General features: G+C 38.1%; 1 protein-coding gene across 11 annotated transcripts in view; it reads left to right on the forward strand.

The window, feature by feature from the left end:
• The window catches only part of ptprsa (protein tyrosine phosphatase receptor type Sa), a 233,580-nt gene that overhangs the window by 32,791 nt on the left and 178,899 nt on the right, over positions 1–21,890 (forward strand). For all 11 annotated transcript variants that reach the window (XM_077584858.1, XM_077584850.1, XM_077584855.1 and 8 more), the window contains exon 2: positions 19,545–19,629. The gene's annotated coding sequence lies outside the window, so the exon portion shown is untranslated. The remainder of the gene's footprint in view (positions 1–19,544; positions 19,630–21,890) is intronic.

Below are 21,890 nucleotides of genomic sequence, written 5' to 3' on the forward strand. Positions count from 1 at the left end.
GAATGTCACAGATGTAGGCAGGAGAATGACCATTCAAGGGTTTAAAAAACAGTAAGAAGATTTTAAAGTCATTCATGGGCAACCAGTGGACAACATCAAGGATTGGGGATATGTGCTCATTTCTCTTTGTGCGAGAAAATTCTGTCATAAAAAAAATCCGTCTTTTGAGTTAATTTGAGTGTATGAATGTTACTTTTTTTTCCACCTGAATAAAGTGGACTGCACTAGTCTACTGAAAGAAATAAAAGTGTGGATTACTTTTTCCAGATCAGATAGAGAGAGAGAGAGAGCAAAGAGAGAGAGAGAGAGAGCAAAGATGAATTTTCTGTACCCTCAAATTGTTTCTCTCGTTGTTTGAATGCACTTTGGTCATACTCAGCTAGACCTTCATTCATAAATCATATCACAAAATAAAATCTAATGGAGGTAGAAGACAGGGGGCTTTGAGAGATGTACACTGCAGTGTCAGACAAAAAACACACACACATTGCTACAGAAAGAAGACGTGGTCTACGATAAAGACAAAAATGGGGATAGGCTATATTCCTTCATTTACTCCATTCAAAATGGAACCCACAAAAGAGAGAGAGAGAGAGCGCTATGACTTTAGTTAATTATCTGAAGTTTGCTGACTTGTGCATCAAAGGACAGTTTTAAATCGCAAATGACGACCAGGTTCCGGGATTCTGTCCTCACAGTTTTTGATAGGGCACCAAGGGAGGAGGAAAAATTATTTGTGCTGCTAGGACTGGGGCCAGTGGGTGTAATTATAATAACCTACAGTGTTGTTTAATTTCAGGCGGATTGTTGCCATCGAGCTTTGAATTTCTGACAGACAGGTCGTTATGCATAAAACATGGTTGGAGTCAGGATTCATGAGGCTGTACACCTGAGTATCGTATGCAAAGCAATGGAAACTGATATTGAAATTGCAATAGATTTTCCCAAAGGCAATCATACATATGGTAAAAAAAAATTATCCTTGGGGGACCCAAAAACACGAGAGGCACAGGAGGAAGAGGCATCTCCAAGCATTCAGAGAGGTTCTACTAGCAGGATGGGAGGTAAACCAGTCCAGAGCCACACCACTGAAGCCAACATTGTCTTTTAGACAGATGAGTAGAACATTGTTTAAAACTGCAGGGGTTGGCAAGTTTGTTTGGCCCGCGTGTTATTTTTTCTTAACAATTCCCCCAAAAATATTTCATCAGACAAACTTTGGTTTTGCTATTAAAAACTTCCCTATAGGGATGTAATGATATCAAAAGATCACAGTTTGGTTTTATCGCAGTATTGATGTCACAGTATTGCAGTAAGCCTCGCTGTATTGCAGGAAGGTTTACGGTACACATTTTTTCACAGGTTGTTGGCAAAAAGAAAAAGACATCTTCAAATATATATTACCAAACACTTATCTCCCCTTCCATCCAATGTTTACATTCCTTTACCTCTAAAGTTTTATTTTAATTTTATTGCATTGGTGGAAAATGAATTTGAATGTGAAAATGAAAAATCAACCCTTTTCATCCATCTCAGCAGGTGACCATTTTGCTACTTGCTGTTGACTAAAAATGACATCACATCACAGTGCCTCAAGGCTCACGTGAATGACAACCGTCACGGCTCACTTTGTTTTCTGGGTTTGTTCATATGATGTTCGGGCCGCACATCGCCAACTACTGGTTTACTGTGTCTGAGGTTGAAGAGAATTGAAATGGAGTAGAGTTAATACCTTGACCAGTCTTTTCAATGCTGTGTCAGGAAAGTTAGCCTGCTTTATTTTTCCTCGTTCATAAAATAAATTATCTGATATATGTGATTTAATTATTTCAATCCAATTCAGAACAAACAGGCAACTATTTATACCCTTTTGTTTAACCTGAAGGAATTATTCATTTCCACTTCTGTTATAGCTGGCTGTGAGGTATATTGTGTGTACATATGCTCCCCCCTCGTTCTGCTAATGGCTTTGTATTATCCCACTGTGATGATGGGTTGTAAAGACAAAACACCCTGATGTGATGACTGTTTTTCACAGAATGGCAACGCAGGCTTCACATTACTTCAACTATACATGTGTGTCATAACTGTGACTCTAGTAGGAGTGGAACGGTTCACAAAATCCACAGTTCATTTCACAATTCCTATATTTGAGCGTATTTGATTTTTTTCTGTAGTAAATGTAGTGTTTGACTCCGCTGATCTACAAACACCGCAAATGATTAATTGCCTCATCAAATGCCACCTGTGGAATGCAAGTTTGCTTGTCATAAAATAAGTCACACTCATTTGGCTTCTGTTTGAAGGTAAGTCATTTAAATGTGTCACATTTGCTAACCTGTCGCTCTTTCAACTCTCATCATCATCCCATTCAGCAAACTGTTTGTCCACATTGTATTGGAAGTGTTTCCTTTATATCAGGCTTAGCAGACTTAGTCTGTAGTATCTTTCAGCTTGAATTAACGTTCGACTTAGCAAAATGTTTCCACTTCTAATACTGCGTTCACAAAGGGATCGTGTATGTTTGATCGCGGGAGTTGTGAACATGCTGAATGAAAATTCATTCACGCCACACTCTCCTGAGACAGAAAAAAAATATATGAACACCTGTAATCAGTCAGATAATCAAGTCAGACAAACATTGTGTTGGTATTCACCAGTGGGCAGTGGTTGTACTCAAACAGGCTTGCCCAATCCTGGTCCTCGAGAGCTGAAGTCCTGACTTACTCTAACACACCTGATTCCTATAATCAGCTTATCAGCAAGCTCTGCAGAAGCCCGATAACGATCCTGATCTTTAGAATCAGGTGCGTTGGAGGACTCAAACATCTAAAACCTGCAGGACCCCGGCCCTCGACGACCAGGAAGCCTGTGCTAAAACCTTGGCTGTTATTGCTAGTTTAGTTCACAGTAAAGGATAACAAAAATACTGTATATTTACCAGATAAACCTGCTGCTTGATACTCTTAAAATAATGGTACTGAAAAACCTGAAAGGTTACATTGTCTAATATAAGCCAGCAACTGCAAAAAAAGCCATGTTTTATTTAATTTCACTTTTCTACAAGGCAGGCCGACAAGGGCCAAGACGTCATCTGACTAGCCAACAGATGTATGCGGTTTTTTAAGCGATGCAGCAAGGAACGCCCATTTTGTGGTTTTAAGCGAATGAGGCAGAGCTCATCCGACAGCCATCGCCTAGTCATAAATCATACAATAAGTACACATGTAATGTGTTTTACAATAATACCCATATTTACAATTTGTGAAGCTTGTGCTAAAAAAATTCACGAGCCCTGCTCACATTGACAGGATCCATTCATTCGAATGGAGTGAATGAGAGCGAGCACCTCCTTTCAATATATCTACTTTCTTTTAAGGGCCGCCGTCCGTACACTGCAGTGTCAGACAAAAAAACACACACATTGCTAGAGAAAGAAGACGTGGTCTACGATAAAGACAAAAATGGGGATAGGTTATATTCCTTCATTTACTCCATTCAAAATGGAACCCACAAAAGAGAGAGAGTGAGAGAGAGAGAGAGAGAGAGAGCGAGAGAGTAAAGATGAATTTTCTGTACCCTCAAAGTGTTTCTCTCGTTGTTTGAATGCACTTTGGTCATACTCAGCTAGACCTTCATTCATAAATCATATCACAAAATACAATATAATGGAGGTAGAAGACAGGGGGCCTTGGGAGATGTATTGGTTGCTAGAGGGACGAGTGGGGCCCATTTGTCAACTATTATCAGTAGCATCCCAGAATTTGTCTGAGTCAATACCACTGAATTGGTATTGACAGCCATTGTATATCGTGTAAAATAAAAACATTTTTCAAAAGATATCTTATGCCAAGCAAATCAACTTCCATGCTTTGTACACTCTAGGCACAAGAGTTGTCAATCATGGCTAATTCTAAACATGAACAAGAGATGCTGAATGACAGCTTTCCCTATATACAGTATTACTGTATACACAGTGTCAGAATTTGTCTGAGTCAATATGACTGAATGGGTATTGACAGCCACATCTATCACGAAAAGTAAAAATGTTTTTCATGAGCCATTTCCACTCTGACCCAGCAGCAGCAGTTAAGGATTTCTGTTGAAGGAAGGTTCCCCTGGGAGGTGGAGAGCCAAAGCTGCGGTTGAAAAATGATGTTCCCACAAAATTATGTGAGGACAGTGTGTGATCCTCACCTCTTTGCTGCATCCGGTGGTCAAGTGAAGGTTGGCGTTTGTGGTTGGAGTCTGCTCACTGTGCCATGGCTTTATCCTGCAATCGATAGCCTTGCACAGATCTTGAATGAATGCCGTTCACATACACCCACATACAAAAAAAATAAAAATGAAAAAAAAATTAAAAAGAGAACAATGATGATGACATGTCAAATCGGTAAAATTACTGAATGAACAATACTGAGCTCTCCAGAAAAATAAAAATAAAGAATTAAAAAAAGAATGAATGCTGTTACTGTTCCCTCTTCTGTTTATCACTTTGCTCACTCAGATTCACAAGTACAGTGCCGGAGGAGCTCAAAACAACCATTAAATGCTTGTCTGAAATATAATGAGACAAATGTTGAGGGACCCAGTTCCAAAAATCCAAACTAGAAGCCTAATTCCTCTTTGCCTCTGGGGTCTTTTGGCGAGCACAGAGCTCTATAGGGAACATTGTGAGAGTGCCATCTCCCAACTGTCTATCCTAATTCTGCCGCCCGGCATAGTGGGATAAAGACCCCACCGGCACAGCCGGCAGTGTTTCAAGTCTGATTAATCTTCTGATTAGGTTAATCCAGCAATGCTTCAATAGAGGGAAAGCAACCCCCTCTGACGAGTGCCCTCTTCCAAAAGAGAGCCATTGTGTCCACTCTTTTTCAGCGTAAGGGTGTTGGGATCTGTATAGTTATTATCTTGAGTCTCAGGTGTAAGATGCTTATCAGAAATCTCCACCTGCATTCTGTTTTCACATGCATTTAATAGGATTTTGTTCAAAAATGTATCTTTCATTTGACAGATATTAAGAGATTTCAAAATCATGTAATATCTGACAGTTTTGGTAGCCTGTTAAAGTCTTGATATATTGTATTTCTCTTGTGTTACCTTCCATGTCATATTGTGCTCAAGTTTGGGAGAATGTATAAAACAAATATAGACCCAATTATTAATTTACAGAAAAAATATGATTAGAATAATGAATAAGGTTAGCTACAGAGAATCAACTAATCAATTATTTATTGGATCTGATATTTTAAAATGTATGGATGTCATGTATTTGAAAACACTAGAAATTATTGTTTGTGCTGTAAACAATAACCTTCCTGTTTGTATTCAGAATCTTTAAATTAAGAGAAGGAAACTATAATTTAAACAGTTAATTTATGTTTGAGGTGGCACTTTGGAGCACTGAGTAGCATGTCCGCCTCACAGTTCACAGGTGCAGGGTTTGATTCTGGCTCTAACCTTCCATTGATAAAATGTAAAACATTTTGGAATTATGATGAGAATGTAGTATTTATTGATTTTGTTTTGTTGTAAATAATGTGATTCATGGGACTGCATCGGATAGGCAAAAATAAACCTGGTGCTTCAGCCTTTATATATTTGGTTAATTGATTTGTTCAAAAGGATGTTTGAGTTTTCTTTTCTGTATTATGTATGTAACCGAAATAAACTTAATTAATTTATTCATATATCCATTCATTTAATTGATAAAAACATTTATCAACATTTAATATAGTTTACCATTTCAACCGCTTCTTAAACTTCCATCTTGATGATGAATTGACACTCGTGTCACTCGCCATTTTATCATATTTTTTGATTTTCTATAATAACAAATATTGAAGCCATAATGTATTACCGATTATGATTATACAAAAATGCTTATGTTGTGCAATTGAACAGTATGCTGAATATTTTTTATCCCATTACATAATATATTGTAATAACTGTCCCTTCACGGTAATGTTCTTGATATAATCTTAAAGATATGGAAATTCAGACAAACTGTTCTGGAAGTGAATTTCTACAAGGTTGGCAACTCTTTTGTGATTAAGGGCTACATAAATGAAATTGACTTGATGCCCAGCCCATCCCCAGTAAATAAATAATAAATTATCTGTATGACTGTACTGTTAAATTTCTTTCCTTACGCAGTTCGTTGCAAGGAACTTTGCTTCACTGTATTTTTTTCAATTGTATTTTTTTTTATATATATATTGTACTGTATACTAAAACTACTATATTAATAAGTAGAAAAGAATTGAATAGTACTGTATATATCTGTAAGACCTTCCGTGTTTTTCCACTTATATTGGTTTTACAATACTTGCCTTGTGATTTCACACTAAACACATTACTGTATATCGCTTGTTCAAAGTGACTTTGTATATGCGGCCTCAGTCCTCCAAATAACTTGTAAAACCTGTGTTCGATTGAGACCCTGGTTATTGTTCAAAGTCACCCAAGGTAATGAAAGTCATGTAGGAAGAAAAAGCTTTACAAAGACCAGCGAAAGCTACAATAGGAGTCATTTCCTGATTTATCGCCACCAGTGCAGCAATGAATAGAAGATGTTAATGAAGGTCAAATGACAAAACACTTTCCTTGGGTTCATGGTGAGGTGGGGTCTATTAAATACTACCCACTGTTCCACACACACACACACACACGCTCAACTGCTTAATGATCAGAGAACATTCATTTAGTAGCTCCTGTTCTATAGAGTAATGTTTTTCCAAAGGTTTACATCCAATTAGCCTTTTAGCCTCCGCAAATCACACACACGCAAAAAAACACACACAGAAAAACAGGTTTATGTGCAATTCTCAAAGCCAATTTTCTATTTAATAGTCTATTTATTGTCAATAATTAAGCTTTTGAGATAATCCTGTTGCTTTTGACATGCTGTCTTAGCCTGTGAAAGGATATTAATTTGATTAGTTAATTGATATTAAAGTGAGGATTTTCTTTTGGGTGCATTGTCAAAGATGCTAATGTAGCTGTGGATTGTACTTTTTGACTAACAATACTTACAGTACAGAAGTAAAATATCCTCATGTTCAAGATGGCGGTGCCCTCCAGTGCTTATCGAGCTCCTTGGTTTAACCCTCGTTGCGAGCTAATTTTAGTGTCATCTCAATGCTAATAACTCATGCTTAGTACAATTAGTACAGTTTACCAGTTTAGAGAGAGTTCATTGGCAACTACTTTATCTACTTCAAAATGAAATTAAATGAAAAGTACTCTCGGTAGACTACAGCTCCTACAAACTGAATAGTAATCAACGACGGAAGCTGCTGGCCGAAAGCATTGCTTGCAGCAACAAAAGTGGGTAAATGTGCCAGATGGCTAACTGAGCTAAAGGCAAGCAACTATAGCAAGCCACCGATACCATCAATCTTCCAAGCCAACGCTCAGTTACTGTGACAAAACTGACTTACTTTGTTTGATGAAAGCATAGATAAACAATAACAAGCCCGACTCAGCCTTCAAGATCGATGGACTATAGTTGTTTCAAGCTGCCTATTATGCCCACTGTGCGAAGGAATGTGAGGGTGGAATGGTGGATGCTGTAACTATAGCAACAAAAGTTGGTACACATACAGTGGACTTGCTGGGAACCACTGCTCCAAGGAAATAGAGCATTCAAGTTCACGGCTGTTATATCACTGCTGTCTACGCTCCAAGAGCTCATGCTAATGCTAGCTAGGCGCTGCGGGAGTTTTACGACACAAGTTGGTTCCTCCAATCCAAGCCTCCAGAGGAATTGACGGCCACTCTACCAAGTTTTCACCAGAAAGTCGCCATACCAAAGTGGTGTTAGAAGACTATCTTTTTCTTCCGCGTGTTCATTGTTGTTCGGGTAGAAAGAATGATGATTTTCTGAATACAGACTGGAGATCGGTGAACAGGTCCTTCGAAGGATTTATTTTACAGAATATTCTGGACACAAGCAAATTTACAGACAAATGGCTGCAGTCTTCTCGCAAGTGTGTAGTTACAGCGGACTCACAGCATTCTTATGCTATCTTGAAAAACCCTCAGAAAACAGCCCCCAGCCCTGAGTTCAATACACATGACGACAGACGGAAGTAGATAAGACTTTTTACACTTTTACAGCATATCATCCAATACACATTGACTTCAACCCCAGACACTGGCCCATTGATGTGGAAACAGACGAGGTCCTTTAGACATGATGACATGAGCAGAAATTGCGACAGCACTTACAAAGACACATCCACAGATTAAAGTTCTACTGAGGAAATAAGTCAATGATGTTATGTTATGACTAAATCTATGCAGAAGACCCTCTTCAATGGCTAGCTAACATGCTGGACTGTGTGTACTGTACACAAGCGTACACGGCGAATTCACTGGCTGTTGCTTATAAACCAATAGGTAAAAGGTTCAAGGTGTGGCCCAATGATGCTGCCTTTGTGCTTTGTGACTATTTTCAGGGCACAAACTTGCAAATGTTCAGGGAAACAGCTACTCCAAATGTGCTTATGATGTCGCCACCACCAAACCATAACTTTCTAACCGCACCAGAAGCCTTGGCTTTATGCAGAAGTGAGAACATATTCCTATGCTCAGAAAATCAATGGTCTCTTTACCTCCAATGCCCCCTGAAGCACTTGGAAATGAATTAAATGTATCCAAAATTACAACACCAAGGATGCACAATGCTCAAAAAACCCATCCATGCCTCAACCAGTTCTTCGCCGGCTTTGGATTGTTGGAGGTTTAGTCGTGGTGTAAACAAAATGTGATCATTAAAATTGGTTTGAAAAGAGCACTACACCCAAGATGAACTCATTATGTTGGAGCAAATATTCATTTTTGTTTCTATAATCAATTAGTGACAGTTTAATGCTATTTGCAAACTGTGTAATTTTTTCTTGACGCCTCCAAGCGGAATCCAAGTGTCTTCTCTCTCTGTTGATGTTACCACATTATTATCTACGAATGTTTAGTACAATTTTAAGAGTTCAAAGGACTTTCTTTTTATCCCCCAAATCAGTTGATGATTTTCTGACCCCGCCCGTATCTCCCAATTTCCATTCAATAAGTCACCCTTGAGACAGATGTGACTGTCTTGAAATGAAGTGCAGTTTAGCCCTTGCCGTTTACCATTTTCACACCAATTAGCATATAACTAACGCAACTGAGACCCTTTCCCAACTCCACAGGGGAGACCCAGAGCCACAACCACCACTTTTAAGATTGGATATCGCCCTTAAAACCACATTGCTTCAAGTTACACCGGGCACCCACCTAAATGGGCTTAAATATTTAATTGGGGCAGGAGAACAGCTACATCTTGGGAGGATGGCATAGCTTTAATTTATTTAAGAAGTCCACAGAGAAAGAGTTATTTTCGAGGCAGAAAACTGCAAGGAGACGTATCAGTGTGGCATTTTTCGGTTCAGCCCAAGGGGCTTGTGGGTAGATTCCTCTCGCAGGGCACCTCACAATAAACGTTCTTTTCATGTTCATGCAGGTAAAACAAATGTGCAAAGTGCAGAAACAAATTCTTGGTCGTGCAGAGCAGCAATGTGAAGGCCTTAATAATTAATATAACGTTTGGTAAATTTGAATCCTTTTGCATTTTACAACAGTAAACCGATTCACTGGCCCTGTTGCCCCACAACTCATTTCATCATGGATCATTCTACTGCTTGAAGAGACAGTGCCGTGAAGACGGTGGCGAGGAGCACCTAGCTCCCTAACTCCTGAGTGCACAGCAAGTGTGAAACAAAAGTGCTGTCACTGGTAATTACAGGTGGCCCGATTTACATCACCAGGTGTGGCAGGTGTTCTGTGTACTCAAGCCGGGGCAACAAACATTCATGCAGTAATTTATTCTAATCACTATCAAAGCTGCCACTTATCCACAGTGGCGGGGTGGTTGTTTGTGTGGGTGAAAGTAGGGTAAAGAGGCGATGGGTGGGGGCGTGAAGGCTGCTGGTGGTGGCACGCTATCATGCAGTTCATCCTTAATGAGAGTGGATTAGAACGGATGATCCGGGCTTTGCAAAACCCCTGGTCCAGGCCCGTGTGTGTTTCTGTGAGTGTGTGTTCGTACATCATGATGCAATTAAAAAGTCCTTTTGGAAACCTTTTCCAGAATTGGCTGCCATTATGTATTGTGTCCGTTTTAGGGTGTGCCGTTGTTTTAAAGTTAGGTCAAGAGTAGTTTTGGTTAATGTAAACTGTGTGATGTGATATTTTGTGAGTCTGTGCGTGCTTCCTGTCAATCATAAACGGCACAATACCGCCTCGTCCTCCCCCACAGATGAACATAAGAGCTGATTAATATTTCTCAGCAGTGATCCCCCCCATCAATTTAATTATTTGTGATCCTTTGCCATTTGTAATGGAATAACAAAACCTGTTTCTTGGCCTTTAAAAAAAATAATAAAATCCACATTTTGGTAGGGAAATTAAATTCTCTAGAATTTTTCCCACATTACAATGTGCAGTGAGTGAGCCCCTGCTGTGAATAACGTGAAAATCTACAATTAATTGACACCCACACACAAGGTTTACAATTATCAAAAGAGGACACAAGATGGCGGATAAACACTTTTTTTTCCCTATTAGACAAGGTTATGGCCAGACTAAATAAAGATCCTCCTCTCAGTTTGGCAAGAGCGCCTGGCAACAAGATAACACCAGATGGCACCAAAGCAATATTTTTATGTGTGATGTGGTTATGGCCTGAGCACAATGATGGCAAAGGGGCAAGTTTTTCAGCAGATAACAGTAGATACTGGTTTGAAAAAGAAAAAAAACATAATTAAAAATTGTGAATGCATTGAATCGAACAAAATTCAATGATTCCATTTAGAAATAGGTGTAAATATCGAATTGTCATTGATTGTAGGTAAATACAAAACAATTAGAAAATAGCAATAAAAGGAAAGTGAAAAGTTCATTCAAATATATATAAAATAACAACAAAAAGGGCATTCATTGCATCATACCCTCTCGGGCTGAGCCATACCATATCAAATCAAATTGTGATAACGCTATGTTTAACGCTAAGTCTATTGAAAACCATAACAAATGGTCTTTTGTGGAGCGATGCACTCCCCTAGTAGTTACGTCCCCAAACAAAATCAACAAAATAGCACATTTTTAATTACCAAATCCCGAATATTCTGGGGCTCACTACCTATAAAATTGCAGAGGACTCAAAATGCTACTACTTGGAAAAAGTCCGTATGATGTGATATTTAAATTTATGAACCCATACTTGTTTCCATATAGGCCATTCCACTTGTTTATGACCACTAATTTAATTAACATTCTTTAACTGGACCGCCCCCTTCCACAATGTCAGATGAAAATCACATAGCCAGACAACTGCTACAGTAGCAGTCATAAACATGTTCCCTGGGAAATTACTTATAATTAATCCACAATATCACAGACCTTACAACCCCCAACTCCGTACACATACGCACATTTGACAACTTCCCCACCCACGAGCCAGCCAGGCTTGGGAACACAGATGTGACCACCTCGGCACCTTTCCAGCCCCATGTCACCACTGCGCCTTATCAGAGGGCATTGAAGGGGATTTAGCCCGACCATCCCGTGCCTTTAAACCTCTGCACCTGCACAACAGAACACCCGCTCAATTTTATCCTACCCATCATATCATGAGCCATTAGCACAAGAGACCTACAATAACATTATTTATGGAGGCATTTATATTATCGACCTGTGTGCTTGTCATGTGAAGTGATTTAGTTCGAGTCAGGAAAGGGAGCAATATAGAGGTGGCAGGTGCGCTAATCGGATATCAGTCACACTATGTCCATATATATTCAACATTAAAACAGCACACGCAAATTAAGAACGGTCTGTTGGCTCACCTCCACCCCAGCGAGGGTCAAGTGCAAGAACAATCACGAGTGAAGCAGGCATCATGTACAGTATAGGTTCCCTCTGTTCCAGCTTCTAACCAGAAGTAAAAATGTGGAAATATTTACAAATATAATTAAAATAGTGATTTACAGTCATCACTTAGATGATATATAAGCTTTATTACAATGTGATTCAGTGGCACATTTTCATCAATAGGTGTAGAAGACCAGATCAATATATATAATCTATAACAGTATATTATATTATTTCTCCAAAAGTAGGGCTTTAAAACAATAATACTAACCAGAAATTCACCCATAATGATACTTTTTTTTTCTTTTTACAATCAAAAGGCTGTGAATGTTTTTTTTGTTTTTTTTTTATGTGTTGAAGGGTGCTGGAAAATGAGGACAAGTAAGGTTATAAAGAACAATGTGGAGCAGAATGTAGCCTGGAGTATTTTAAAATACATTTGAATCACTAAAGGAAGTTATTAGTGAGCAAATGTCTATTTTTTACTCAATCCAAAAGGACCTTGACTGGTTCCTCACCTTACTGTTTTGTTATTCTAAATTCAGAAAAGCGATATCCGTGTGGTTTATTTTCTACTTTTTATCCTCACGTTTGCCTTTTTCAGTCTTGAGCTGATGCTTCTAGCAGTGTAGTCTAATATGGATGAACATCGAAAGATTTCCCTCTCAAGGACGCCATATCTGCAGAGCACTCCTGTTGACATTTGTTCGTTGTGTGTGTGTATATACTATACTATATATATATAAAATAAACTGTGTGTATGTGTGTGCTATCATTATGGGGACCACGTGTCCTTGTGGGGACATTTTGGTGGTCTCCATGAGTCCAAACCTCTTTTTGAGGGTCAAAATTTGGTTTTAGAGTTTAGGTTTGAATTGGGTTTGGTTGAGGTTAGAGTAAGTAATTTGGGTAGGCAATCATTTTTCATGGTTAAGAATTAGGTCTAGGAAATGCATTATGTCAATGAGATGTCCCCACTAGAAATGTAAACCCAACTGTGTGTGCGTGCGTGCGTATGTGTGTGTCTGGCTCTGGCAAAAAGGTCCTCATGTGCCAAAAAAAATCTAAATTTAGATTTACATATTCAAATTCTACACTTAATTCCCTTTAAAATAATATATAATACATGGATGTACCTCAAAAATTTACATTACAGCAGTTTTGATGTTGAAAGGTTGAAATCCATATTTATGAGAAAAGGGGTTTTTAAAGTTTTGGTACTTGCATCGTTCAAATGTCCATAGCAACCAGTACCTTAGGAAAAATATATTAACCTGAAATTTTCAGGAACTGTTCCAAAATCAGTGGAAAGTCAATTCCAATCGCAGGTAAGGCCATCGTCCGAGATTTGAACCCTTTTGGAAGTTTGACCTCTCAGCAAATGACATCAGCCGCAACTTTGAAGATCACATTAAGCTTACAATTCCTCTTCTGTAGCATCAGCCAAAGTTTGGTTATTTTATTATTGCCCCTTTTGGTATTCTCTTGCTTAAATGAGGTCATATTACTGCAGTGGGAAATTTGATTTGATAATTTTACGTCAATTAAAAGATTATTTGCCATTGCGTGTGGCCAGTGACAGGTTTATGGATGTTATGTCTCAAAATGCATTTGGTCACAAAATGAAAATGTTTTGATGGTTCATCAGTTTTTTGTGTTCTAGCACAAGTCACTCCAAATATGCGCTTGCTCGCATTTGGGGCCAGCCGCGGGGAGACTCGCTTTGGAAAGACCATCGCGTTCATTTTTCATCTTCAAATTGTATATTTTATAGCTTATTTCATTGTAATTTCATCGCACTTAAAAGAGCATAAAATTAACATTTGTGGTGATATTATGCGACTCGAGGCAGATGGTTGATTCGTGACGTGTCAGGGTGGTCTTTCATAGACGTGACGACATCGAGGAGTGATCAAAACATTTCATTATGTAGGAAATTTACAATACATTAATAGATTGGCCTACATTATCACATACACTACATTTCAAAACTTTTACACTTATCCAAGTCGCACCATGCATAGTTCATTTACATTCAAGTAGAAATAGACTCGTCAAAGAAAGAGATTCCAGAATTGAAGATGATCACGATTTGGATTACAAACCTTACCGATGACGGTACGATTCTGTACTGTACAACAAGGTAGGACGCTGTGTTATAGCATGCGTCTTCTGTTTACTTTCGGGCCGAATGGTCACATTATGGTGTATTTCAACTTTTATTGGTTTCTATGTCCATTTATGTCAATCATTTGTGAAGTGACGTTCGAGGTGTTCCTGGTACACAAGGAACTCAGGGTTATTCCGAGACACTAGCTAAAGTCGGCTAAAAGGCTAACAATGCACTTGTCGTAAAAATCACATATTTTCATACACTTATACTACAATTTTAACTTTTGTAATGTTGGGAAATGAAAATAGAGACCTCAAGGAGGCTATTTTTGGAGAAATCTCAAAATCAACAATATCGACCTAATGCTCTATTTTGCTGAATTATGGGACTTGCCACTTTCCGACATCTGGACCATTTTGCCAGAGCGGGTCACATATATATATACACAGTACAGGCCAAAAGTTTGGACACACCTACTCATTCAGTACATTCTTTATTATCATGATCTACATAGTCATGAAAATAAAGAATGTATTGAATGAGAAGGTATATATATATATATATATATATATATATATATATATATATATATATATATATATATATATATATATATATATATGTATATATATATATATGTATATATATATATATATATATATATATATATGTATATATATATATCCCTTCAAATCCACATTACGTCATATCTATTTTCTCTCTCAAACTTGCTCTGCTGTCTGTCTTGAGTCCTCTGTCTGTTCTCACACACCTTCCTCTGTGGTGAGGTTTTGACAATTTACAATTTTTATTAGAGTTTGGCCAAATGAAAGTTTGAGGTTCAGTCGAGTGCAACAAAAATGATTACTTCATGAAGAACAAAAGATCTCCTGACTCTTGTGCCACCAAAATGTCACCCTTTTTTCACAGCATCATAACTACTTGACTTGGTTTAATGCTACATGATTTCTAAAGATGCAATTTTAAAACCGAACAAGCCAGACAGAGGCGAAAAGAGCTGAGCTAAGCAGTATGTTGTTGAAGAAAAGAATCTTTTTCTTTCGCGTGTTTGTTTTCTTTCGGGTAGTGAGAATGTTGCTTATCCGAATGCAGGCTGGAGATCGGTGAACAGTTCCTTCGAAGGTTTTATTTTTACAAAATATTCCGGACACAAGCGAGTTTACAGACAAATGGCTGCATTCTTCTCGCAAGTGTGTCGATTACAGACACTTACAACCTTCTTATACTATCTTGAAGGGCGGTATCACAAAGGCCCCCACTAAACAGCCCACCGGGAGTTCACCGGACATGAGATAAGACTTTAAAAACATCATTGATTACAGACACTTGGCAGAAATTGCGATAACACTCACAAAGCTTTACTGAGGAAATAAGGAAAATCAAAACAGTTATGACTAAATCTGAGCAGAAGACCCTCTTCAATGTTCAGTGTAAAAGTGTCATTAGAAGAATGTTGACATTTCAGGTTTAAATGCACCGTTTGTTTTTCCAGACCTGTTGGCATGTTTTTCTGAAGCATTCTGTGTGCTCCTCATTTTCTGATGTTTTTTTTTTTTAATGAATATAGATTATATATATTGTTGCTGTGGGAATTGAAGTATGTGCAGAGTAAAGTGCAGGATTTACAGTATATAGGCCATTGTCAATATGCTCATGTAAAGCTATCCTCCGATACTGTCCTTTATGTGGTCATGTTGCTGAAAAGAAAAATACAACACAAACTCATCTCTGGGCACGCATTCCATTTCCCAATTTGCCATGCACCATGATGCTCGGCCATCTGTCGCAGCAAGGTGACTAAACGCAATGCCAATATGTTGCAGGGTCATGAGAAAACAAACTGCTATCCACACGAGTGGACCAAGTTACTGTACAGCCAACCCCCAAACCCACAGCAAGAACTGAAAGTCTTCCAGAGACTTTGAGCCACGTGATCCCACCTGCATGCTATTGTCGGGATGCCAGGACGCATTTCTGTTTTCTCCAATGTTGATTTAGAATGACTTTGAGCTTCCGTGCTATTCTGCTAACCCGTCAGTGTGGTTGATTAATGGCGACTTGCCTGGCCAAGGGAGTGTCTCATGCGCCGGAGGAAGCGGTAGTACAACAGCGTGTGTGCAGTGAATAAATGCTGTACATTAAACAAATTCCCCTGCGCTTGTCTTAGCAGCCAAGCGTGTGGGAGGATTGCAGTTCATTTTTTCCTCCCTCTCACACACTTGAGCTGTGCATTTAGTTTCCATTTTGGTAGTTTTCACAACAAACACTTCACAATATCCCCCCCCCCCCCCTTTGTGCCATTATAAACAACCCCAACATACACTCACATGAAGACACTCACCTGTACCTACCTTTCACCGGTTTGCAGTCAATGCACCATTGGATCGCTCTGTTGCCAACCTGTTAGTTGGCCAGTAAGCATCAACCTGACCCCTGTGGCCCATCACAATATTGACCAGTGAGGTAATGATGCCCACTGAGGATGCTGGGAGACTGTCTACACCCAAAAATAGAAAGGGTGGGAGAGTCAATAAGCAGCAGCCGATTGTTGTTGTTGATGAAGCTGTTAAGAAAACAAAATGTACTTTACGGAGTGTGCCAATCATTGTATACTAGTATTTTATTATCTCAGATATTGCTGATACTGATATGATAATATATAATATATAATATATCCATCCATCAATCTACTACAGCTTACCCGGGTCGGCTAGTGCGATTAATCTGCATTAATACATGATTAATGCGATGAATTTTTTGTGATTAATTAATTAGTTAACGCTTTAAATTAATTAGTTAACGCTTTAACTTTGACAGCACTACTATATATATATATATATATATATATATATATATATATATATATATATATATATATAAAGCGTTAACTAATTAATTAATCACAAAAAACTATCGCATTAATCATGTATTAATGCAGATTAATCGCACAATTAATTTTGACTACAGATTATCCTTTAGCGTGACAGCAGATGGCTAAATTAAAGGTAGCACAGGTTGTGTTTGAGCAATAAACATAACTACATGCATTAAAGTAAAATATTTAATAAATGTTTGCGTATGATATTCAGAATATTTGTTAATGTAAAACTATCTGTGTTATTTATTTATTTTCATTTTGAATTATGCAAGTAATTAACTGATTCGAAAAAGAGGAGAATGAGCGTGTGCAGTCGATCAAAAAATGTTGAAGACGTCCTCATAACATTAAATGACGAAATAATTTAACACATGACAGGTGCTCTTTAAATTTGGTGGGCAAAATTTTTGGGGTAAAAAAGCCTTTTTAATTAGGCAATTAGAAAAAAATTCTAAAATGTGATTAATGTGATGAAAAGTATTGAATCATTTGACAGCTCTCTCTATATATATATATATACAGTACAGGCCATAAATTTGGAAACCCACTTTCTTATTCAATTCTTTGCTTTATTCTCATGACTGGTTACTTTGGAGATTCTCACTGAGGGCATCAAAACTATGTATGAACTGATGTTGAGTTATGTATTTAACAAACAAAAAAAGTGAAATTACTGAAAACAGGTTTTATAAAATAGATTCTTCAAAATAGCCATCCTTTGCTCTGGTTACTTTTTTTGCATAGTCTTGACATTCTTACCTCTGGGAACTCCTTAAAGACTGTTAGAAAACCCTTTCAGGTGACTACTATCGAGAGAATGCCAAGAATGTGCAATCAATTAATTAGCGAAAAGGGTGGCTCTTTTTTTTATGTATTTATTTTATTATTTTCACCTTTTTTTGTTAAGTACATAACTCAAAATGTGTTCGTTAGTTGCCATAGTTGTCATCATAGTTTTGATGCCTTCAGTCTTGCACCAGTTTTTTTGCTTGCGTTTCCACAACATCCTATTTCGGCCATATTTTTCCCGCTTCAATTTTATTTCGTCCGAATGCCGAAAATGACTATTTTTGCCAAATTCTGCTAAATATTTTTGGTGGCCGAAAATTCGGTGCATCCCTAGTTGTATCGGTATTAATCGGTATCTGCTCAAGAGTACTCGTAGTGGTATTGAACATCCCTACTTATTTTATTAATTTAAATGGGAATAAGGTTGTCTTATTATTATTGCATTTATCAATTCTTTATTTCTTTTTATTATTACTCCCGCTATTAGTACAATAAGATAACTGCTAATATTCATAAGGAAATAGAAGTTAACGTCATTTCATCTCATTGAATTTGAATTTATTTATTTTTAAATTAGTAGTGTAATAACTTAGCCAAATTCTAAAATTTTAACTAAAAGCATATAAACTAAGTTTTATATTTTATATTTTCTTTCTTTTCTAGCCAGCGTCCACTCTTTGTCTTCTATGTAGTTCAAAGTCAAGTGAAATTAAATTGTTTCCGTGTAATCAATTACAAAATGTATATCCAATTGAATAGGTCAGAGAAATAAACTATATATGTGTACAGGTACTGATCCATAAGATGTGATCGACTGCGTACCATTTGTACTTCTACTTTACAAAAATTACAGACACACTTTACTTAAGCACTTTTTCTCAAAATTTCTTTGCTGAATTCAACATTATAGCTACAGTATTTCCCAGTCAGGGTATGTATCCATGCTACATTAGCTACAAAACTGATACAGTGCCAATGGCAAATTGGACCAGATAAATACCTTAAACATGTTTCTTTAAAAGAACTAAGAACCTGAAAGTCAGTATCATAAAAGAACGACAGGTTTTTACATGCAAGTCCATGTCATTCCCTGGGGAAAATCATATCATGGCCACTGATATGAATCTTGTATGAACGTAGAAGACTCAGCATTCATATTACTCAAACATGCCCCTGTTGAGAATTCCACAAATGATATTCATATTATTATCCTGGAGGAAACTCATCACTGATGAGCTCCTCTGACCTTTCACTAGAGATAAACTTCTTCTGGTCTCTGTGAAGGCACCCATGGGTGGTTGCAAGGACATCAGAGTTTCGCTTTAAAAATCGAATGACGCTTGATTGTTATTGTTTATTCCTCTTGCTTTTTTGTTTTGCATATCTACGTAAGTCCTGAATAACAAGACAAACAAGAAAACACTGGCTATTGTTCAATAAAGTATTGACCACATTGAAGCATACACAACAATTGTGCATGCGCATACTGAATATTGACATTTTCAGATCTGGCTCGTTAGAGATGTGAAGGAGAAAATGATGAAAAAAGAACAAGAAAAAAAAAAGGCCGGAGGGATTTCATGTAGATTTGCTCTGCAACTCTCAGGCAATCAGCAGCAAGCCTCCTCTTGCCTGAGAACTGCCGTCCTGTGGTCACAAAGGGCAAGGGGAGAGGATGAGAGATAAACTCATCTCAGCATTTGTCGACTTCCCTCCACCCACCACCTACCACTTGAAGAAGCACTTCATTTACTAGTCCCTTTCATTAATGTTTCTCTTTCATTTTCCCTGTGTTTCCCCTCTCCCTCTCCCACTTTCTCGACTTTAAAGGTACACGTGAGCAAGTAGCAAGAAGAAGAAGCTGCTGGAGTAGCTGAAGATATGACGTTAAAGACGTTTTGAAAACAAGCCAGTGGTAAGTGGGGTCCTTTATTTATGCGTGGTTTTCCGCCATTTTAGGGCGCAGGTTCTCTTCTCCATAGAGAATATAATATATTGCAAAAAAAAAAACCTGAAATGCTCATGGCAGAATTTATTTTTTCCCCTTCTTTTTTTAAAACCATTCCACTCCACTATCACTCCTGTTTATAAATCTGCAATAGCCACAGTATAGGATAATCCTATTTGGGGGGGTTCTGTTCCCATTGGGATTATTTTTGCCAGATAGTGTGACAGCCATGTGACTTAGATTTTAGTAGGAATTATAACTTAATTTAGATTTTTTTTTTATGCCAGCCACACCCACTGGGCTGTTTGAATGGCAAATGATAGCACTGCTGGAGATTACAGCTCAGAGAAGGTCTTTATACTGTCTATTCTATTTTAATTCCTCTGTTAAATTTCTGCTCTGTATTAAAAATAAAAATATGTATTTAAAAGACAAAAACAGTGCCATCCTCTTGATCTAGTGATTCGTTGCTACTCTGCCTCTAATTGGAATCATCCTATTGATTATAGAAAATAATTTTAAACCAGCGAGGGTATAATACATCACATGGCTGTATAAAAAGAGGCATTTCCATTTCAAAGTGTTTTCTAATCCTGCATCTTGGATTTGGAAATACAAATTACACAAGTGATAAGGGATTATTTTTTATTTTATTTTTTTCATAAAAAATACTGTAGTCCATTTTCTGTTAGGGTTCGAGCTTTGCATGGTGGAGTGTGGAGGACCCAAGTGCAGGGAAGCAAGAAGGCGAGCAACGTACTGGGACAAATTAGTACAAAATTATTCAAGTCCAACAAATCAACAATCACAGTTATAAAGAAACACAAAGAAACAAAACCCACACCACACCATGAAGACAGATTGACAGAAATCAGGAAACATAAAAGCAAACTGACAAGACAATGAGGTACACCTGGACAAGATAGGCCTACAAATGGCTGAGGGAGCTGATATGTAGACACTAGCGACTGTGCTGAGGAGAACAGAAAGAAACAGTAAGACAGGACATAAACATCGGACAAAAAAACAAGACAATACATGAAACAAACTAAATATAACCTAAATAGCAGAAACACATATGTGAGAAAACTTTGCACCTTATTTCAATTTCTATAACCCATGTCACAGTTGTCAAGAGTTATTGAAAAGCTATTCTTTTTTCCCTAATGATCTCCAAATGTTTGTGCTGAGCCTGTTCGTCCAGAGCCTGTCCGTCCATATTGACAGGTGAGCCAAGGCTAAGCGTGCACTGTCATCCACCTGTCACTTCCGAATGGCATTGAGGGGCTCTGCCTGCGCTGCAGCTATTCTGTCATCCAATATTGCACATTGGTGGTCTTTAGAGAGGAAGGCTTTCACTTGGTAGTGTCGAACAAAAACAGAGCTTCGACAGAGTCAGCTACTTTTTTTCCCCCTTTGTCAATGTCACTTAAAGCAGTGGTCCCCAACCACCGGGCCACGGACCTGTACCGGGCCGTGGGCACCTTTGGACCGGGCCGTGTCGGGCCGCACAGTTGAAAGAATAAAAAAAAAACTACTGTACTCCCGGTTAATTGATTAGCCGAGGCTTAAAAATATTTTATTTTGAAAAGTGACCAGATTCGCTCTGTTTACGACGGACTCTTGACACATGTCAAGATGCTAATTATCTCAGTCGCGTTTTGTTACCCTTGTTATGGTAGTGGACTTGCGCTTGTTGTCGTAGCCTTTTATTAATCAGCCGACGAACAGCCAAGCACCCCCCCCACCCCCAACCCACTGGGTTGCCGGTCCGCCAAAGTTGTGGACATGTATGAACCGGTCCGTGGTGAAAAAAAGGTTGGGGACCACTGACTTAAAGGAGTCAAATAAGTCAAATAAGAAAATGGCTTTATAATAAGTTCTATGCACCCCCACCAGTCTAAACATGTTTTCTGATTAATATTGTTTGTGGAATATGAATTAAGCGAAAACGTTTTTATCCATCACAGGGGCTACTTGCTGTTGACTGAAAATGGCATCACAGTTGCTTAGGTGACGACCAATCACTGTTCAGCTTGTAAACGTCACATGACCAAACTCAGAAAACGGGTGAGCCATGATTGGTCGTTATCTGAGCCCTGTTCAAATGTGGTGCCATTTTCAGTGGACAGCAAGTGGGGAAAATGGCCGCCCCGTGAGATGGATAAAAACAGGTGTATCTTTCTGCTTATTTCATATTCAAAAAACACAATATTAATGAGAATACC

Source organism: Vanacampus margaritifer, chromosome 13 (assembly GCF_051991255.1).
Source record: "Vanacampus margaritifer isolate UIUO_Vmar chromosome 13, RoL_Vmar_1.0, whole genome shotgun sequence".
Classification (NCBI taxonomy): domain Eukaryota; kingdom Metazoa; phylum Chordata; class Actinopteri; order Syngnathiformes; family Syngnathidae; genus Vanacampus; species Vanacampus margaritifer.